Source organism: Dromiciops gliroides, chromosome 3 (genome assembly GCF_019393635.1).
Source record: "Dromiciops gliroides isolate mDroGli1 chromosome 3, mDroGli1.pri, whole genome shotgun sequence".
NCBI lineage: Eukaryota > Metazoa > Chordata > Mammalia > Microbiotheria > Microbiotheriidae > Dromiciops > Dromiciops gliroides.
In genome coordinates, this window is record NC_057863.1 from 402,441,320 (window position 1) to 402,462,155 (window position 20,836).

Consider the following 20,836-nt stretch of genomic DNA (forward strand, 5'->3'; position numbering starts at 1 on the left):
TTGCCTCACCAAAAAAAAAAAAAAAAAAGAATATCTGCCTCAGAGAGTTGCCCAGGATTCTAAGAGGCTGATGCAGGGGTAACAAAGCCAGGATATCAGTGCCAGATCCTGTTGGCTCTAAATCTCTATACCAGGCTGCCTTTCTCCCTTTTAAAAGCCTTTTCAAAACCTGCTTTTAAAGCATCCATCTTGAAATTCAAATGAAAAGGACTGAGAACAATATTAGGTCTGAAAACTCCCCAGGGGAATTTCCAGTTTAAGAAAGATCAAAGCCTTCAAGCCAAAGGGAATTTTATGCATTGACTAGTAGGTGGCATGATTCAGAATAGGAGCCCTGAAATTATACTAAATTGTTAGAGAACTATCTATTCCATACCTCCGGGTATTCAGGAGAAAGAACTTCTAGGGGAAGGATTCTGTCTTGGGAGTATCTCACCCTCACTTCATCATCCCTTTCTCCTGTCTCATACTCCAAAGGGCAAGTGTTGGGAAAGGAGCCCGGGGTGAGCCTGCTAAGGTAGGTGGATGCTTCACTTAGTAAACCTGTATTGTGCAGCATCTCTCCAAGGCTGGTTTTGTCAGGGTTTCTGCTTCCTGCCTCATTAGGCTGCCATTCTGGTGCATTCATTACATGCAGGGATTATGCTTCCCCTTTATCATACAGAGGAATGAGCCCTTTATTTTTCAAGGGATTAACACTTTTCTTTCCTTCCAAGTTCCCCAGGAGCATTTCTTTTTCACTCCTCGTGGTTACCCAGAGCACAAGGCTTTCTGTTCTTTTCTGCTTTCACCTTGATGATTCCATGTAGGCTGGAGCATTATAATGAGAATGGGTCCTAGAAAACTTTGCTTGCAGGAGCCTGTGTGTGTTTGTGTTCCAAGAGGGTTAGGACTGCAGCTTAATAAAGGATTCATCTCTATGGAGGCTGTCCCTCCCCTGCCTTTAAAACTACAGAAGGAAAGGGGATTGCTGCCTTCATACGATTTTCTCTATTTTCTTTCTACCATTCATTCCTGGGGGGGGGGGGTGATAGATAGATAGATAGATAGATAGATAGATAGATAGATAGATAGATAGATAGATAGATAGATAGATTTAAGTTATATATAATTAGATTATGAATAATGATGTAAATATACATATATTGAATATGTAACATATAAACATATTATATATAAATATATATATAGCATTCATTTTATCTCTTTCGTCATTCATTCAAACAAATAAAAAATATGCACTCATCATCATTCTAGGCTCTGACAGGGATACAGATTCATAAACCATATTCCTTGCTACCTTCAAAATAATGCTTGTGTTTCCCTTCTTTTTCATTCTTGTTAGGACGTGATCCCCTTGGAGTCCCTGTAGGTAGAAGTTGCAGTGATTTCTAGAGCAAGTTTAGCCCAGAGTAACTTTGTATCCATGAATAGATGGAAAATAAATGAGAAGCAATTTAGCGTGGTGGAAAGAACTCTGTATCTGAAGCTAGAGGACTTGGGTTTGAATCTCTACTCTGCCATTTCCTATCTGTTTGACCTTAGGCAAGTGATTTCACTTCTATGGGATACAGTGGGTAGCTAGTAGCCTGAAGTCTGGGAAGACTCATCTTCCTGAGTAAAAATCTGGTTTCAGGGGCAGCTAGGTGGTGCAGTGGATAGAGCACCAGCCCTGGAGTCAGGAGGACCTGAGTTCAATTCTGGTCTCAGACACTTAACACTTACTAGCTGTGTGACCGTGGGCAAGTCACTTAACCCCAATTGCCTCACAAAAAAAAAAAATCTGGCTTCAGATACTTACTAGCTGTGTGACCCTGGGCAACTCTCTTAACCCTATTTGCCTCAGTTTCCTCATCTGTAAAAATGAACTGGGGAAGGAAATGATAAACCACTCTAAGTACTATCCACCTCCAAAGAAAAAATTAATATTTATTGAACACAGACTGAAGCATCCTATTTTTCACTTTTTTCATTTTTTTCTCTTATTCAAGTTTTCTTATACAAAATAACTAATATGAGAATGCTTTGTATAATTACACAAATATAACCTATATCTCATTGTGTACTGCCTCAGGGATGGGGGAAAATAGGAAGGGAGGGAGGGAAAGAATTTGGAACTCAAAACTTTAAATAAAAATGTTTATTTTTCAAAAAGAGAAGAATATGACCTATTCTAAGATGAGGCGTGCCTGTCTCTAATTGGTGCTAAATTAATAGTTAAGATGCACATTCTAAAGGAGTTCAGAGAAAGGAAAAGCACTGGGGTTATTAGGAAGGCTTTGTAGAAGAAATAGTGTTTTAGCTGGGCATTGAGAGTTTAATAAGATATAAAGAAGTGTAGAACACCCTGAAACCATTACAACAATGACATTGACTAAGTACTATTAATGCTCAGTTTCTTAGGAGAAGGTATACAACATGAGGAAAGAATATCAAACTGGAAATCATCAGGCTTCCCATTCTGCTCCTACTTCTAACCCCATCTCTCCTAACTTTCTGTATGGACCCCAGCACTTAACTCCATCTCTCTTGGTCTCAGGACCTTTCCAGCTCCAACTTGTTACAAGAAAAGTATCTTTATGAGAGGTAGTGAATTTGGATCTCATTTAGGACATTGCAGTAACCAGACTGCTGTACCATTAGCACAAAATCAGTCACAAAAAATGAAGACCTCACTATCTACAGGGAATCTCTTTGGCTAGGTCAAGCCATATCAGTGGCTAGAGTTCTGGCCTTGTGGTCAGAACAAACCTGAGTTCATATCCTGCCTAAGACACTTACCAGCTAAGGGACCCTAAGGAAGTCATTTAATCACTCTCTGCCTCAGTATCTTCATCTGTAAAGGGGAACAATAAAAAACTGGACCTATGTCACAGGGTTTTTGTAAAGATGAAATAAAATAAGATATATGTAAAGTACTTTCTAAACCTTTAAGCATTCTATAAATGTTACTTATTATTAGAAGAAGACATTAGTATATAAAGGCCATTGAGTAGGATGTAGCTTAATGCCAATAAACTTAGATCCATAGAAACCAGGTGATGATCTATCAAGATCATCTAAAAATATATCACGATGATCGACAAAAAATTGAGCAAAATCTATAAATAAGGAACAGTGTTGATAACTCTTTACAATTATTCAATGCCTGCTTCAATTGTCAGCAAAGATTGTTTTGATTAAAAAATAATCTTGTCTATGAGAAAACCACAGGACCTTTTCATTTGACAATGAGACATGGGTTATACATAAAATCTTACAATCTCATTACTGTGTCTTTAAAAGTCATGCAAATGAGGAAACTGAGATCCAGTGTAATTTTCCCAAGATAACTTACTGTCTCTTGTTCCATGTAAACTTTTAGTGTCAGAGAACCTAAATTCAAATTCTGGACCACCCATTTATTATTTATCTGTCCTTGGTTAAGTCATTTATCCTTTCTAGGCCTCAGTCTTTTCCCTTATAAAAATGGAGTAATTAGACTAGATGACATGTAACAACCTTTCCATCTCAATTCTTTGATCCTGTTACTTAACTTAAATTATAGGAGCATGGATCATAGAACTACAGGAGATATTAGCACTTATGCCCTTCATTTTAGAGATGAGGACATTGAGGTCCTGAGAGGTACCCAAGGTCACACAGATAACATTTAAAGAAATAGGATTAAACCCAGGTCTTTCAAATACAATTCCTTCCACTGTTCCCTGTTGCCAACTGTTACCTAAGTGTCTGAGAGATGGTGAATAATTCCAGGAACTCTAATTTTTAAAAAACTTAGAGCTACTAACTAAATGGTTTGAGTGATTAGCCCAATTGACATCTCGGTGAGACTTGAAATCTCCAGCTTCTAAAAATGCTGCTCTCCATTTTTACCACTGAAATACCACATGAAAAGATAAGAAATTTAAGAAGTAAAATGCCTTTGACACTAGAAAAAGCTAAAATAATACTCTGCGAAGTAGTCAGCAATAGGGCCCTTCTTTCATATGTCTCCTATGCACATAAAACAACCTATTAACTAAAAAAAAAATCTCTAAAATACAAACTCAAAAATGAAGGAACACACACTTATGCACAGGTATATTAAAAGCCATTTTCAATCATTATCTTTCCTTACATTTTAGGTCAAACTACTTGTACTCCATGATGGGGCACTCTTTCTTCCCAAGCTTCAAAGAATCAGGTATTGTATTGTAGAATGAAGTCAAATATACATTTCTGGATAATTAAAACTATATGTTATTATTTTTAAAAACCTATATATTAACACTTAAAAATATAGAATATAAAAATATATTTTGTTTCTACATTATTTACATTTCCCATTTTATTGCCTTCTCTTCTTCTCATAGAGATATATCCTATAACAAAGAGCAAAAAAGAAGGAACAAAAATAATCCAACAAAATCAATTTTAAAAATCTGTCATTAATTGTATGCAGTGTTACACATCCATAATACTCCACCTTTCCAAAAGAGGGAACTGTTTACTTCTCATACGTCTTCCTTGAAGACAAACTTGGTCATATTATAGTGTTGGGGTTCCATTTTTTTTTTGTTCTTTCTTTTTGTTCTTATAGTAGTTACTTCATTTTGCATCCATTTATGTCTCTTTTTTTCTCTGTAGTCATCATATTCATCAGTTTCATACAGTACAATAATATTTGATTACTATTATCTACCACAACTTGTTTTTCTTTTCTTTTAATTTTTTTATTCTAAATTTAAACACCAAATAAGATGAGCATTTCCACATGCAAAGTTTCCTCATCCATATAATGGGCATAATAAACCCTTGCCTGTGTGCTTCATGGAGATGCTGTCTCGTATAGCATACATAATAGATGTGAAAGTCCTTTGAAAAGCAGGAAGTTCTGTAACAATGAAAGAGATATTTATACTTATCCATGGGATCTGATTAAGTGTTGCTCAGTCAATCACATAGATTTTGCCAAAATCAATTATTAAGAGAGTGAGGGGGAAAATATATATATGAATTAGACACATCATGTATTCATTCTATAGAAAATATGATTATTTATTTGTGAATTGACATATACAATCATGGACTCCTTACAAAAAACGCATTGTCTCCCCCATTCCCAGTCTATCATCCACAAGCTGTGATACCACCTCTCTCTCTCTCTCTCTCTCTCTCTCTCTCTCTCTCTGACACACACACACACACACACACACACACACACACACACACACTCACACCACACACAAGCACACACACACCCCTCCAACCTGATTCTAGAAGGTTATAGGTCATGACAAAAAACTGCCTCTAATACATTTGTCAACCTCGACATTGGACAGAAATCTTCACTCCTCACATGATCACACAAAAACACTTTGTGTATCTTTCCATCGAATGCTGAGTCACTGCAAGTTTGAGTCATTAATCCTTTGAAAGGAGGGCAGCATTCTGAGGCATAGGCCTTCACAGAGAGTACCATAGAATGCAGTTTGGTCCTGTTCTTCAGGAGCTATTTGCACACATAGGCAAATCCTTCTCACAAGTAATCCTTCAGTAGGTGATCAATAACTATCTGTTTTGAATCCAACAAAACACAAATTAAAGATCCTTTAACCATTTTCCACTAATATCCCCATTCCTTAATTCTTGAATCATATGTATTGTAGCTTGAGGCAGTAGCATAGCATGAATGCAGTAGCATAGAAAGTAAGAGAATAAGTTAGTGTTTGAAACTTTCTTCCTAACAGTTTTTCTGGCTGCCTCGGACTTTCAGGGTCTAGGAGAACTTCAAATGAATATTTATAAGTCTGCTCACCATTGACTCTCCATAGTCAGGAGAGAAACATTTTAATTAACAGAACAATATGAATCTATTGGAATATTTTTCATGGCCAAAATCTGCTGAAGAAATGCAAAATGTTAATTTAAAAATATCAATATGCCTGCTGCAGATAATATACTGGTCGTTGCTTTGTACATCTTAAAAGAATTTGGGACAGAGTAGACATGAGGCATACACAATTATGGGCCTCATGAAATACAGACACAACATCTTTTTGTTAATACAAAGTTGGAAATACAAAAAAGTGCAAGGCAAGAGATATAAAGAAGAGCAATTATACCCACTGACAGGGAGGCATTTTCCTCAGCTTGGAGTTAATGACAATTCTTCAAATACAAACAGGTGGGGAAGGTTCATTGTTTTGTTTTGTTTTGATTTCTTCCAGGACCATCTTTACAGAAAAGGTACATAAAAAGAGTGCTGTCATTCGTATACACACTGTCTATAGACCATTTACTTCAAGTTGTTTTTCCAGGAGTGAGGATGAACCTGGATACAATTGAAAATGATTGTTCAAGGCTACAATTAGTTTTTGGCCCATGTTATAGGGCCAGTCTTTGAGTTCAGGACCCAGTCTACACTTGGGTTTAGTGACCCCCTAATTATGAATCAGCTCATAATTTTCACACTGATCCATTTGGGACTGAGGTGAGAGGACCTTCTGTGACTAGTTTAAACATCAGTCTGTAAACCTGTTTCAGAAGATCGGTGTGTAGCCAGGGTTAGAGGTTAGTATGTGACTGGGCTTAAGAAATAGTCTGTAACTGAGGTTAAAAATCAGTCTGTGATTAGGGCTAGGGGTCAGTCTCTTACCAAAGTAAAGGTTGAGAGCAATCTGTGACTGGAGTTTAGGGTCAGTTTATGACCCGAGTTAGGAGATCAGTCTGTTGCTGGGGTGAGGAGGTCGTCACTATTGAATCATTATTGAATGAATGAAAGCATTGATTAAGGCAAGGAGGAAAAGAGCTAAAGGAAAAGATGATGAAGACACAAGAAAGGCTTCAGAAAATATCATTAGAACCATGGGAATGATTCTCTGTATAAGAGAACAAAACAAACCTTAAGTAATAGAACTATCCACAGATAACACCTGAAACTCTGTGAAGGTACATTTTCATCAGAGGACTCCGAATTGGGAGACAGGGATTTAGGTCATGACTCAGCCACTAAGAGGTGACATTGAGCAGGTGACTTCATCTCTCAGTTTCCTCAACTGGTAAAGGAGGGGATTGGTTGAGACGATCTCTAAGCTTAATTTCAGCTATTTTGAGTCTATAATTCTTTCAATATTTATTATAATTTATAAATATGTATTTATATCTGTATAAATATACATTCATATGAATATTCATGAAAAGACATTCTTATCTGCATACATAAATATGTATTATTAATTGTATGCAAAGGTACTATAGGTAGCAAAAAGATGTAAAAGGCAATCTTGCCCTCACAGAGTATACTGTCTAGTACACTTATTGTGTGCAATTTCAAATTGATCTCTTCTAGTTCTTAAGATATCCTCCACATATCTGACTATAATACAGTTTATTTATTAATTAAAGGAAGCATAATATATCCCAGGAAATCTCTACCATTTAATGTAATTTCCAGCAACATTTTTGTACTAGATATCTAGTCATAGAGAAAAACTTTTCAAAAATGCTTTCCTAGGAGAACAGTTTATGACCAAACAAGAGATAAAGAATATTATGAAATGTAAAATGGATGATTTTGATTACATTAAATTAAAAAGGTTTTGTACAAACAGAAGCAATGCATTCAAAATTAGAAGGGAGGCAAAAAGCTGGGAAACACTTTTTACAGCCAGGATTTCTGATAAAGGCCTCATTTCTAAAATATATTGGGAACTAAATCAAATTTATAAGAATCCAAGTCATTCCCCAATTGAGAAATGGTCAAAGGATATGAACAGACAATTTTCATTTTATTTATTTTTGGTTTTTGTGGGGCAATGAGGGTTAAGTGACTTGCCCAGGGTCACACAGCCAGTCAGTGTCAAGTGTCTGAGGCCAGATTTTAACTCAAGTCCTCCTGAATCTAGGGCCAGTGTCTTATCCACTGTGCCACCTAGCTGCAGGCAGTTTTCTGATGAAGAAATCAAAGCTATCTATTACCATATGAAAACATGCTCTAAATCACTATAGATTAGAGAAATGCAAATTAAAACAACTCTGAGGTACCACCTCATACCTATCAGATTGGCTAATTTGACAAAAAAAGGAAAATAATAAATGTTGGAGAAGCTGTGGGAAAATAGGAACACTAATGCATTGTTGGTGGAACTGTGAAATGATCCAACCATTCTGGAGAGCAATTTGGAACTATGCCCAAAAGGTTATAAAGCAATACCACTATTAGGTCTTTTTCCCAAAGAGATCACAAAAAAGGGAAAAGGACCCACATGTTCAAAAATATTTATACCTGTTCTTTTTGAGGTATCAATGAATTGGAAAGTGAGGGGAGGCCCATCATTTGGGGAGTGGCTGAACAAGTTGTGGTATATGAATGTAATGGAATATTATTGTGCTATAAGAAATGATGAGCAGGCAGATTTCAGAGAAACCTGGAAGGACTTACATGAACTGATGCTGAGTGAGATGAGCATAATGAGGAGAAAGAACATTATATACAGTGTCAACAACATTGTATTTTGATCAACTGTGATAGACTTGACTCTTCTCAGCAATACAATAGTCCAAGATAGTTCCAAAGGACTCATGATAGAAAATGCTCTCCAAATCCAGAAAAAAGAACTGTGGTATCTAGATGCAGATTAAACCATACTATTTCTATTTTAAAAATTTTTCTTTTTTGAGGTTTTTCCCTTTTTTTCTGATTCTTCTTTCACAGCATGACTAATGCAGAAATATGCTTAATGTGATTGTACATATATAACCTATATCAGATTGCTTGCTGTCTTGGGGAGGGGGGAGGAAAGGGAGGAAAATTTGGAACTAGAAATCTTATAAAAACAAATGTTGAAAACTATCTCTACATGTAACCAGAAAATAATAAAATATTTTTATGATTCAAAAAATAAAAAAAAAATATTTTCCTAGGGGCAAGCTAAAATGTACAAGAATGTATTTACCAATGTGGTATGATTTGAGGGGCTCCCAAGGAAGTCTTCTCTGATCTATAACATCTTATGTAGCAGGGTTTAAACCCCATGAAAACTTTATAGGAGCTGGCCCAAAGGGACCATCCCTTAGATGATTCGCCAGAGTTCCCCCAGGAACTTCCAATAACACTGATAGCCTCTACTGGAGGAAAACAGTCAATTAATAAGTACTATCCAAGCACCTACTGTGTGTTTAGTGGTTGTTCAGTTATTCAGTGTGTTTGACTCTTCATGACCTCATGAACCATAGCATGCCAGACCCTTGTATCTTCCACTATTTTGCAAAGATTGTCCAAGGTCATGTTCATTGTTTCTGTGATGCTATCTATCCATCTCATCCTCAGCCATATGCTCCTATTGCCTTCGATCTTTCCCAACATTAGGATCTTTTCCAATGAGTCTCCCCTTCTCATTATGCAACCAAAGTATTTAAGCTTCAATATTTGGCCTTCCAGCAAATAGCCTGAGTTAATTTCTTTAAGTATTGACTGATTTGATCTCCTACTGTCCAAGGGACTCTCAAAAGTCTTCTCTAGCACCACAATTCTGAAACGCTGATTCTGTGGTACTCAGATTTTCTTGTAGTCCAACTGTAATAGCCATAAATTGCTACTGAAAAAAACATAGCTTTGAGTACTTGGACCTTTATTGGCAAGGTGGTGTCTCTGCTTTTTCATATGCTGCCCAGATTTGTCATAGCTTTCCTTCCAAGAACCAAGCATCTTTAAACTTCATGACTGCAGTCACTACCTACAATGATCTTTGAGCCCAAGAATATATAATTTGACACTGCTTCTATTCCTTCTCCCTCTACTTGCTAGGAAGTGATGGGACTAGTTGCCAAGATTTTAGTTTTTTTGATGTTAAACTTTGAGCCAGCTTTTATACTCTCCTCTTTCACCCTTATTAAAAGGTTCTTTAATTCCTGTTCACTTTCTGCCTTCAGAGTGGTCTTGTCTGCACATTTGAGGTTGTTAATATTTCTCCCCAAAAAGTTAATTACGGCACTGTGCCAGGCATTAATCAGGGTTCAAGCAATGGTATGCTGAAGCCAGCTCATACTCAAGAGAGACAATTGTTAAATTTTCTATGTGAGCGTTACATCTTGAAAATCTACAAATGCAGGGCAGCTAGATAACACAGTGGATAAAGCACTGGCCCTGGATTCAGGAATGCCTGAGTTCAAATATGACCTCAGACACTTGACAATTACTAGCTGTGTGATGCTGGGCAAGCCACTTAACCCTCATTGCCCTTCAGAAGGAAAAGAAAAAAGAAAGAAAATTTTAAAAAAGAAAAATTTACAAATGCTACAAATTATATATTGATTTGTTATTCTGTCAATTTCAACATAATGGAAAAATGTTAATAATGATGATTAAAATTTTAAATGTGTACATTTTTTTCCCCATACAGCCAATTGTTAAACATTTACCAGCACACCCCTGAGGTCCAAGAGAAGGAAGTATAATCCTTTCCCTAAAGTAAAATCCTTCCTTATTCAAATTAAATTTCAAATATATGTTATATGAAAAAGATGTTGACTGACTGTAGCACTGTACAAAGTTGTGTACTTATATCTAGGCAAAAGGGGATAGGCCCAACTGACTCAAACACTGAATTTATATCAAGATATCCATTTCAGAGGCACGGGTATTATGTCTTCTTAGTCCCTTATAATTAAGTTGCCAGGGGCAGCTAAGTGGCACAGTGGATAAAGTATGGGCCCTGGATTCTGGAGTACCTGAGTTCAAATCCAGCCTCAGGCACTTGACACTAGCTGTGTGACCCTGGGCAAGTCACTTAACCCCCATTGCCCTGCAAAAAAAACAAAAACAAAAAACAAACAAATAATTAAGTTGCCAGCCTTATCAGTTCACTGAAACTGCTCTAGCCAGTTAAAAATGATCTTGTAGTTGCCAAAGCCTTTTCTCAATCGCCATTTTCCCTGGATTTTTTATGGCCTTTGACACTGTTGATCATGCTCTCCTCCTTGATACTCTGTTCTCTCTAGGTTTTCAGGACACCATTCTCTCCTGCTTCTCTTCCTATCTGATCACTCTTTGTTATTCTGTTTTGTTGGTTCTCCTTCCAGACCACCCCCTCTTAATTGTTTGTGTCCCTCATGGTTTTGTCCTAAGGCCTCTTCTCTTCTTCTTTCATACTACTTTATTTAAGTGATCTCATCAACTTCCATGGATTTAATTACCATCTCTATGCTGGCCTTTTTTATTTTTTTTTTTGCAAGGCAATGAGGGTTAAGTGACCTGCCCAGAGTCACACCGCCAGCAAGTGTCAAGTGTCTGAGGGCGGACCTATGTTGACCATTCTTTCCACATTTCCCCATGTCTTCTTTTTAAACCCTTTACAAAGTTTCATTGATCTTAGCTAGACACTCCAAGTTCTTTCATAAAAGTTTATTTTTATGTAGAAAGTGTAACCAGGAGTATCAAATGCTACCTTCTGCATAAGGCTTTTCCCCTCACCTGTCTTTCCTCCATTTCCCAACACTAGGGAATTCTCTCTGAGATAATTTCTCTCTCTCTCTCTCTCTCTCTCTCTCTCTCTCTCTCTCTCTCTCTCTCTCACACACACACACACACACACACACACACACACACACAGACATGTATATATCTTGTGTGAACATCTTGTTTGCATGTTCCCTAGAAGAATGCAAAGATATTCAGCCTTCATCACCACAATCCTAGGGATACAAGTCTACTATCTGAGTATATTCTCTATCTCAGCTCTGCTTCACATCACTGCCACATTTGGCCACTCCCTTTATAAAGCTCCTAGTCCAAGGGTGTCCTGGTCAGATTTACAATCTCTATGACTCAATCCCCAAAAGTCTGACTTCAGTAATCTTTCAAAGTGTGAAACAACAAACATCCTAGCTGGAGCCAAGATGGGAGAGGAAAGGCAGTGACTTCTCAGAGCTCTCCCTCAAAACCCCTCCAAATACCTTCAAATAATGCCATAAGACAATTCCTGGAGCAGCAGAACCCACAAAAGGATGAGGTGAGATCATTTTCCAGCCAAAGACATCTTAGAAGGCTGGCAGGAAAGGTCTGTTGTACCAGGGTGAGAGTGGTTGCACCACACAGCCCCAACCCCAGCCCCAGAGAATCAGGCTTCTGGAGACTTGGAATCCACAGTGGCAGCAGCTACTTCTGAAACTCAGCTCAGAGAGCAGTGAGGGGGTCAAGCAGTGGGCCAGAGGGAGATTGAAGGGGTCTCTGATGGTGCTGAGGCAGGACTCTGTTATTTTGCCTGTGCTCAGAACCAGGAAGCTGTCTTAGTGTAGTGGCAGCCCAGGTGGGGGAGGGGGTGCAGGCATGATGAACCTTGCAGCCACAGTGAAACAGGTATCTGTTCCTGGGTTAAAGAGGAATCGGGGCTGTGGTTGCTGCTTAAAGACCAGAAAACAGGCCAGTGGAGTGATGAATGTGCCTCTCCTTAAGTCATACCACCTTGGACCCTTTGAAGCTTGGAACAGTGCATCTTGGAAGCAGTGCCCCCACTTTAGGAAGGAGTTAAGAGTCAAGAAATAGGCTCAGGAAATGAGCAGACAGAAAAAAATGCTGACCCTAGAAAGTTTATTTTGGAGACAAAGAAGATCAAGATATACCCTCAGGAGAGGATAGCAAGGTCAGGGCTCCTACATCCAAAGCTTCCAAGAAAAATATGAATTAGTCTCAAGCCATGGAAGCACTCAAAAAGGACTTTGAAAATAAAGTAAGAGAGGTAAAGGGAAAATTGGAAAGAGAAATGAGAGAGATCAGGAAAGTCATGAAAAAAAGTCAACAGCTTGAAAAGCCAAATTGGCCAAATGGAAAGGAGGCACAAAAGCTCTCTGAAAAAAAAATAATAATTGCTTAAAAATTAGTATTGAGCAAATAGAAGCTAATGACTTTATGAGAAATCAAGACACAATAAAGCAAAACGAAAGCAATGAAAAAATTGAGGGCAGTGTGAAATATCTCCTTGAAAAAACAGCTGACCTAGAAAATAGATCGAGGAGAGAATAATTTGAAAATAATTAGATTATGTGAAAACCATGATCAAAAAAAAAAGAACTTAGACATCATCCTCCAGGAAATAGTCAGGGAAAATTGCCCTGATATTCTAGAAGCAGAAGGTAAAATGGAAATTGAAAGAATCTACTGATCACCTCCTGAAAGAGATCCTAAAATGAAAACTTCCAGGAATATTATAGCAAAATTCCAGAGCTCCCAGGTCAAGGAAACATAAAAAGGCAGACAGGAGGGGCAGCTAGGTGGCGCAGTGGATAGAGAACCGGCCCTGGAGTCAGGAGTACCTGAGTTCAAATCCGGCCTCAGACACTTAATACTTACTAGCTGTGTGACCCTGGGCAAGTCACTTAACCTCAATTGCCTCACTTAAAAAAAACACACACACACACACACAAAAAAAAAGGCAGACAGGAAAAAGAAATCATAATGGATATTAAAAGGTTAAACTGTTTACATCCCTACATAGGAAGATGATATTTCTAACTCATAGGAACTTTCTCATTATTAGGATAGCTGAATGGAGTATATTTAGACAGAGAGCACAGGTATAAATTGAATATGCAGGAATGATATCTTTAAAGCATTTATTTTTATTATTGTGGGGGTTTTTTTGGTGGGGTGGTCAGGATTGGGTGGTTTGCCCAGGGTCATGCAACTGGTGAGTGTTGGATCAGATTTGGGCTTGGGTCCTCCTGGGTCCAGGGTGGGTGCTTTGTCCATTGTGCCACCTAACTGTCCCATGATGATATCTTTTTTAAAAGATTAAATTAAAGGGGTGAGAGGAATGCACTGGGAGAAAGAGAAAGGGAGAGGTGGAATGGGGTAAATTATCTAACATAAAAGAAGCAAGGAAAAGTTTATGGAGTGGAGGGGGAGATGGGGGTGATGTGGGTTGGTGAGTGAGCCTTACTTTCATCAAAATTGACTCAAAGAGGGAATAACATACACACTCAATTGTCAGCCTCAGTGAAGAGAAACCAAAAGCCCTTATACCATTCTTTCTCACTGAATACCACCAATGTAAAAACAATAATTATTAACTAACTAATCTAACCTGGAAAATTATATATAATTTTGGATTTATGAAAAATTATTATATGAAAAATTATAAGGTTAGAAAAATTATAATTGGGTCACAAGTCCTGCCATGGTTGCCATTCAAATGTGAAAATATTTTGAATTGACTGGGCCTAATTTGGGGGGCTAATCTGAGGACTTTTGACTATTTGGCTATCTGCCTGCTATTAATTTAGCATGGGCCGTTTATAAAGTTCCACCACACTGCTCCCAAATTGATAAGCAAAATATTAAGAAGCCTCAACTAAATAATCAAAGCAGAGTTTATTTATGAGATACTATTTAAAATTAAGAATACAGGGAAATAAAATGTACAACCAGACTGCATTGCGGTACGTCTCTTTCCACTGCGTCTCTTTCCCACCTGCTGTGCCTGGAACTTCTAATCTTGTCCGCCCAGTTTCTCTATCTTGTCCTTCAGCCTCCAGTCCTCCTGTCCATCCCGACTGTCGTCTTCCCCACTTCTGTCTAACTCCCAGGTCTATATATATATATATATATATATATATATCTTTTCTTCTCTCCACTCAAATCTCGGGACTTCCTACACCCCCACAAACCATGCTAATCCGCCAGCCAGAGCTGCAGCTGGGGCTGGGGGGAGCGCTCGAGCATCACATGCCTCAGCACAGGCTATGCCAGAGTCCTGGCCTAGATGAGCCTGGCATCTCTGGGATAGCTCCGCTCAGGTCAGAGGGAGCTGGGGGCTTTTTTCCCCCAGCTGTCTGACCTGGCATCTCAGACAGCCCACAGGGCTTTTTGGCTTAGCTGAAGCAGAGGGGGAGGGGCACCAGCACCTCCCACACAGAAAAGACCCTGAGGGCCTAAGGCTTTCGGATCTCAGCCTAAAGGTAGGGTCCCCAAATCAAAATAAATTTCCATACCAATAAAGGGCTGGAACCAGAAGTGAGCAGCAAAAGAGCAAAAATGGTCAACACTCTGGTTGCTATTGCTTTTTGAATGCTTCCCTTTTCACCACATGGTTAGCTGTTATAGTTACAGAATGTAAATGCATAATCCAACATCTGCCCAAGGAACTTTCAATACCAACATGTCCTAGCCTCTTCACAAAGGAGTGGGAGGGAGAAGGGAGTATGTCACTGTAAGTGCTCTTTACATGTGCCAGTCCCTGTCATAGTAGGTAAACTACTGAGATAATATTTTTTTGTTCCAGCACATAACCATATTAATAAATAAGACCATTATCACTATAGTAATATCTTTTTGTGTCAATAATTTATAGTCCCTCATCTATGGAACCTGAGTTAGCATTTCACATGTAGAATCCCAAAGGGGGTGGGGCAGAATAAGGTCTTTAATTACTCCTGGAGTCAAGTACCAGTCTCCTGGTGCTTGACAGATAACCAACATGTATACTATAAGTATTCATTGTTCCTTGCTTTTTTGCTTTCATTCCTTAAAATAGCCAAAATATCACTCTCTTTTCTCAATAGTAACATAGATAAGTACTCATCTTCTTGCCATTTTCTGCCCTGTCACCTGTTATCTTTCTGCCTTCTCAAATGACTTACAGAGACCATGCCTAGAAGGAGCTAAGCCACTTAAAAAGGGACTCTCTGGGATCACATACCCTCCTCTTCACCTTTTACCCTTCCGCACAACTTCCACTTCTTGCTTTATAATCAAATGAACTATGCTATTGCCTCTGGAAAGGGTACATTGATTGAATACATTGCTATTCAACATACCATCAATGTCTAGGACATAACGCATTTCCATATCTACCACTACCTTGTATATATTGTCTCACTCAGAGTATAAAATCCAAGAGGATAGAGACTACCATGCTTTTGTATTTATATCCCCTAGTGCTTAGCACAGTATTTTGCTTAACTCAAGGTTGCCTAACAAGGCAATTCAGGGAACTTTTCAATTCCTTATTCCCACTCTCCTCAACCAAATACTGTGCTCAAAGATTGCAAGACATAGATCTGGAAGTGGTAGTAAACAAATAACACCTTGCTCCTCACCCATCACCATCCTGGAACTTCCTACCTCAAAAGAAAAAAAAAAAGGAAAACCCTTAAAAATATACATCAGGGGGCAGCTAGGTGGCACAGTGGATAGAGCACCAGCCCTGGAGTCAGGAGTACCTGAGTTCAAATCCGGCCTGAAACACTTAACATTTACTAGCTGTGTGACCCTGGGCAAGTCACTTAACCCCAATTGCCTCACTAAAAAAAAAATATATATATATATATATATATATATATATATATATACATCAGGGTTAGGATTTTTCCAATACAAAAAGGAAAACTGGAAAGTCATCTTTGGTTTCCACACAAGCCCACAATTTGAGAAGTTGCTGTGTCATTGAGCCAGTCTGGATGAAGATTTGGAGGCTTGCAATATTCCACTCCTGTCTCCAACCAATGAAAAACTATCCTTTAACAAATCTCTGTTGAATATGTAAGTCTTGTGCATGAGTTTCCTCTTCCCTTCCTTGTGCAGACACTTGAATAACTACATAAGCACTCCTTTGGAGAGACATTTGCTGTAAAATGAAGGAACTGAAATGGGTAAAGAAACTAATCAAATCTCCTCATTTTTAAATTCCTCAGTCTGAGGGAACCCTGATTTCAATTGCTAAAGTAAGAGGCCCTACCTCAAGTGGAACTCAGGCTCTAACAGATTGTATCAAACAGGAGAATCCATGAATACATAAGAGAAACTAGATAAACCTAATCCTTCTGAGCATGTGCAGTATCTATGGTTGATAAAATCCCCATATGGACTTTGAAGCATGTACAGACATCCTGTAATTTATTAGACTTTGCTAATAATGTAGTGAAGAGATGGATTTTTTTGGCTGCTGAGCCAGAACTGGCTCAGGGAGTGCCCCATAGAGGTCCTCGGTTCTCCCCACCAGAGGCCAACCTGTGCCCCGTAATTATGTACCCCATTCTTTGCCTCTTTGCAACTGTACTTTCTTGCTTCAAATGAAGAAATATCAGAGATGGCAATAACTTAGTGGAAAGGTCAAAATAACAAGCACCAGAAATCCTAAAGCTGGAATCCATGCTAGAACTTGCCATATTCTATATAGTAAAAAGTAAGTATGCTTACTAATTGTGTGACCCTGGGCAAGTCACTTAACCCCAATTGCCTTACAAACAAAAGAAGAAGAAGGAGGAGGAGGAGAACAAAGAAGAACAAAGCAATATCTTTGATCCAACATAGATCAGAGACAGCCAAGAGAACTACTGTGAGTCATCTATCCTCAACTCCAAATTCAGAAGGGAACATGGTGGGGTGAATGTTATGAAGACATTCATTGCTTTAGGTTCAAACATAGGTGAAAATGTACCACCAGGTGAGTGGAGGCCAGGGGAAATGGAAAGTTGCTTTCTCACTTCCATTTTTATTCTATCTTCACAAATAATACCCCCTTTGTAAAAGTTAGTTGGTGTTAATTGGTTAAACAATAAGAGGGTACTAATCATTTGATATTAGGGAAACCATACTAGAATAGGCACAAGACAACAATATCTCCATCACACAGGGATACCTCTAGTACCCTAAGGGGTTATAGCTAGTTTTGTTCTGGGAGTCCTGACTCCAGTGTAAGTTGGGATGGGAAAATACCTCAGAATCTTGCTACATAAACTCAATTCTTTATGCCTGTCAGCAGAACATCAACCTACCAAGTGGTCATCAATAGAGTTGCCACTAGCTCATGACTTTTTTCTCACAGAAAAAAAAATTATAAATCTGTGTAGCATTGAATCATTAAATTAAGTTGTCAAAGCCCTCATCAACATATGCCTAGAGTAATACAAAAGCCTCCTGGGCAGCTTCCCTGCCTTTATCTCCATTATGTTCTGGATACCTCCAAAAGCCAGGCTGATATTTCTAAATGCACACCCCTGCTCAAATATTTCCATGGATCTATATTGCCTTATTGCAGCTAGTCCACCTAGAGGCCACATAGCATAGGACAATGGTCAAATAAATAGAAATGGGAGCCAATAATCTCTGTGTAGCCCAGAGTTTTCAAATGGAATAGTACCTGTGTTTTATTATGTGTTCATTTACTTTCCTAAATATTTCCCAATTACATTTTAATCTGATTCTCCTCTCACACTGGGGAGTTGTGGGCCACACATGACACTTCTAGTGGACAGCACTGGTTTCCAATGGTTTTTTGTCCATGAATCCCTTTCAACAACAAACCAAAACAAAAAGTGTTTTGAACCGCCAGGGAAATTTAATATACTCCTCAAGATATTCTTTTAGATTTATTCATCAAGTGCTTATAATAACTATGATAACCTTTGTCCATAAAAACTCTCTCCAAATTAAAATGTATAAGATAATAACAATATTTTATTCTATATATATTGGAAAATATCTAAATATAAAATTATAAAACTAAATACAAAATAATTTTAAATTGGTATTGGATGTTCTGTAAGAATTAAAAGAAGTATTATAGGAAGACCTCATATCTTTAGTATTGTTAGCAAGATTTTGTTTTTTTTTTTTTTACTTTATAAATGTGGTTAAATATAAATAACATTTTAATGAAATTAGGTAGAACTTGGATTGGAAAGTGTTTATCATAATACAATGATCACATAAAAGTTTCATTTCTTAAAAAATAATAAAAGTATTTTATTATTTTCTAGTTCCATTTAGAGATACATTTATTTTTATAAGAATTCTAGTTCCAAATTTTTCTTCCTCCTTCCCCTCTCTCCCCTCTCCAAGTTTCATTTTTATATTCAACTTTTTCATCTGAACAAAGGTTTGCAATATTTGGCTTAATTACAAATATAATCTTAAAATTGGTTTCATATCAACTTTATTTTTTTTATTTAAAATAAAATTAAAACGTTCATTCACACAAATATGTACTGGAAAATGGTCTCTTGCCAAAAATAGAAATCATTTTTTAAATGTTTAGTTCCCTTACCAACCCATAAAAATAAATAGGGTAGCTATTTATCCCATGAAATATTTACTTTTCTGCTGGCTAATGGCAAGTCCTGCATTAAATGACAAATGTACTTAAAATACAGTTGTATATATTGCTTCATTTTAACAATGTTTATATATAAACTAACCTTTTTTAGAAAAGAATCTCCTCAGCATGATTGTCATCTCCTCTACTCATGGTACACTGCCTATATTCTCACAGAAACTCTTTTTATTGTTCATTCTTCATTCTGAAAGAGGACAAATGGCAACATGAGGTGATGTCTTAACTTTGTATGAATGGAATTTAAGTGAGGCACAGCTGTGCAAAGTCCTCAGCTTCACTTTCTCCTCCAGTCATAAGTCCAGCTCTAAGATAAAAGTCAAAACACCTTTCGATGACCCAGCATGAGATATGTGTGACCTTGGCCTTTTTAAATTAAGGTCTTTCCTAGGTCTCAGTTTATTTGAGGCAATGTCCACTAAATGTCTAAGGACTAGGTAAAAATTAAGATAAAAGATGACCTATTTACCATCACAGGGAAGACCCTTAGCACAGAAACCTTACTGAATGATTACGCAGTATAGCCAGCCAGTTCATTTGAAAATCTACCAGAGAAGAATGGTATCATAAACAGAGGATAAAATTAAACCAGAAAATAGCCTTAATACTACAGAGAGAGAATATAAGGTCTGTTTCTGCAAAATGCTTGTAAATGGTCTGTGAAAGTTTCAAGTTGGCTTGTATTATGCATTCTCAAAAAACTTGGTTTTCAATTAGTCTGACATTTGTGCTATAAGAATACAAATTTTGGTACACATTGATCACATAATTACATAGCTGATAAGGTATGATTACAGGATGATGGGAGGGAACAATAGAACTCCTCTAGTATAGTGTACAGAACAAAAATGAGAGTATGTACATAAATCTGACTATCCCTTGGGAATCAGTTTAAGCTCAAATGTTAAACATGTTTAGCAATTTGAAAACAATTTGATGACAGGTTGAAAAACTGCAATGATACAGCAGAACCTTCTTAGAAGGTTAGACTTTGAAATAATTGCTGCATGAACAACAAAAGTGTTGTGTGCATGATTTTAATGGTTTAGAATCGCTGCAAAAACAAACCCATAATTCTTCAAACATATACATGCTTTCCACACAGGAATAATATATTCATAACATAATTATTTACTGCTTAAAGGACAATTAAAGAATTTTTAGAATGAAGTCTTTGGACTATAGTTGCTAACCCTCAAAGGTTCAAGTGATTTAAAAACCATTCAATTGGAGAACAACTAAACAAGCTGTGGTATATGACTATAATGGAATATTATTGTGCTACAAGAAATGACAAGCAGAATGATTTCAGAAAAACCTGGAAAGACTTATATGAACTGATGTATAGTAAAGTGAGCAGGACCAAGAGAATGCTATACACAGTGACAGCATATTGTTTGATGAAGAACTATGAATGACAACTATTCTCAGCAATACAATGATCCAAGACAACCCCAAAGGACTCTTGATGAAGCATACTATCCACCTCCAAAGAAAGAACTGATATTGATTGAACACAGACTGCAGCATGCTATTTTTCACTTTCATTATAGTTTTCTTATACAAAATGACTAATATGGTAATGTTTTACATAATTGTGCATGTATTACCTATATCTGATTGCTTACTGCCTCAGAGAAGGGAAGGGGAGGGAGTGAAGGAGAGAGATAAAATTTGGAACGCAAAACTCTAAATAAAAATGTTTATTACCTAAAAAAAAAAATAAAATCCTATATACTCTCTAA

General features: G+C 37.4%; 1 long non-coding RNA gene across 1 annotated transcript in view; it reads left to right on the forward strand.

Moving 5' to 3' along the window:
- Positions 1-393: 393 nt before the first annotated feature.
- The window catches only part of LOC122746512, a 30,272-nt gene continuing 9,829 nt past the window's right edge, over positions 394-20,836 (forward strand). The window contains exons 1-2 of the long non-coding RNA XR_006355547.1: positions 394-517; positions 4,128-4,186. This is a non-coding gene — a long non-coding RNA (uncharacterized LOC122746512). The remainder of the gene's footprint in view (positions 518-4,127; positions 4,187-20,836) is intronic.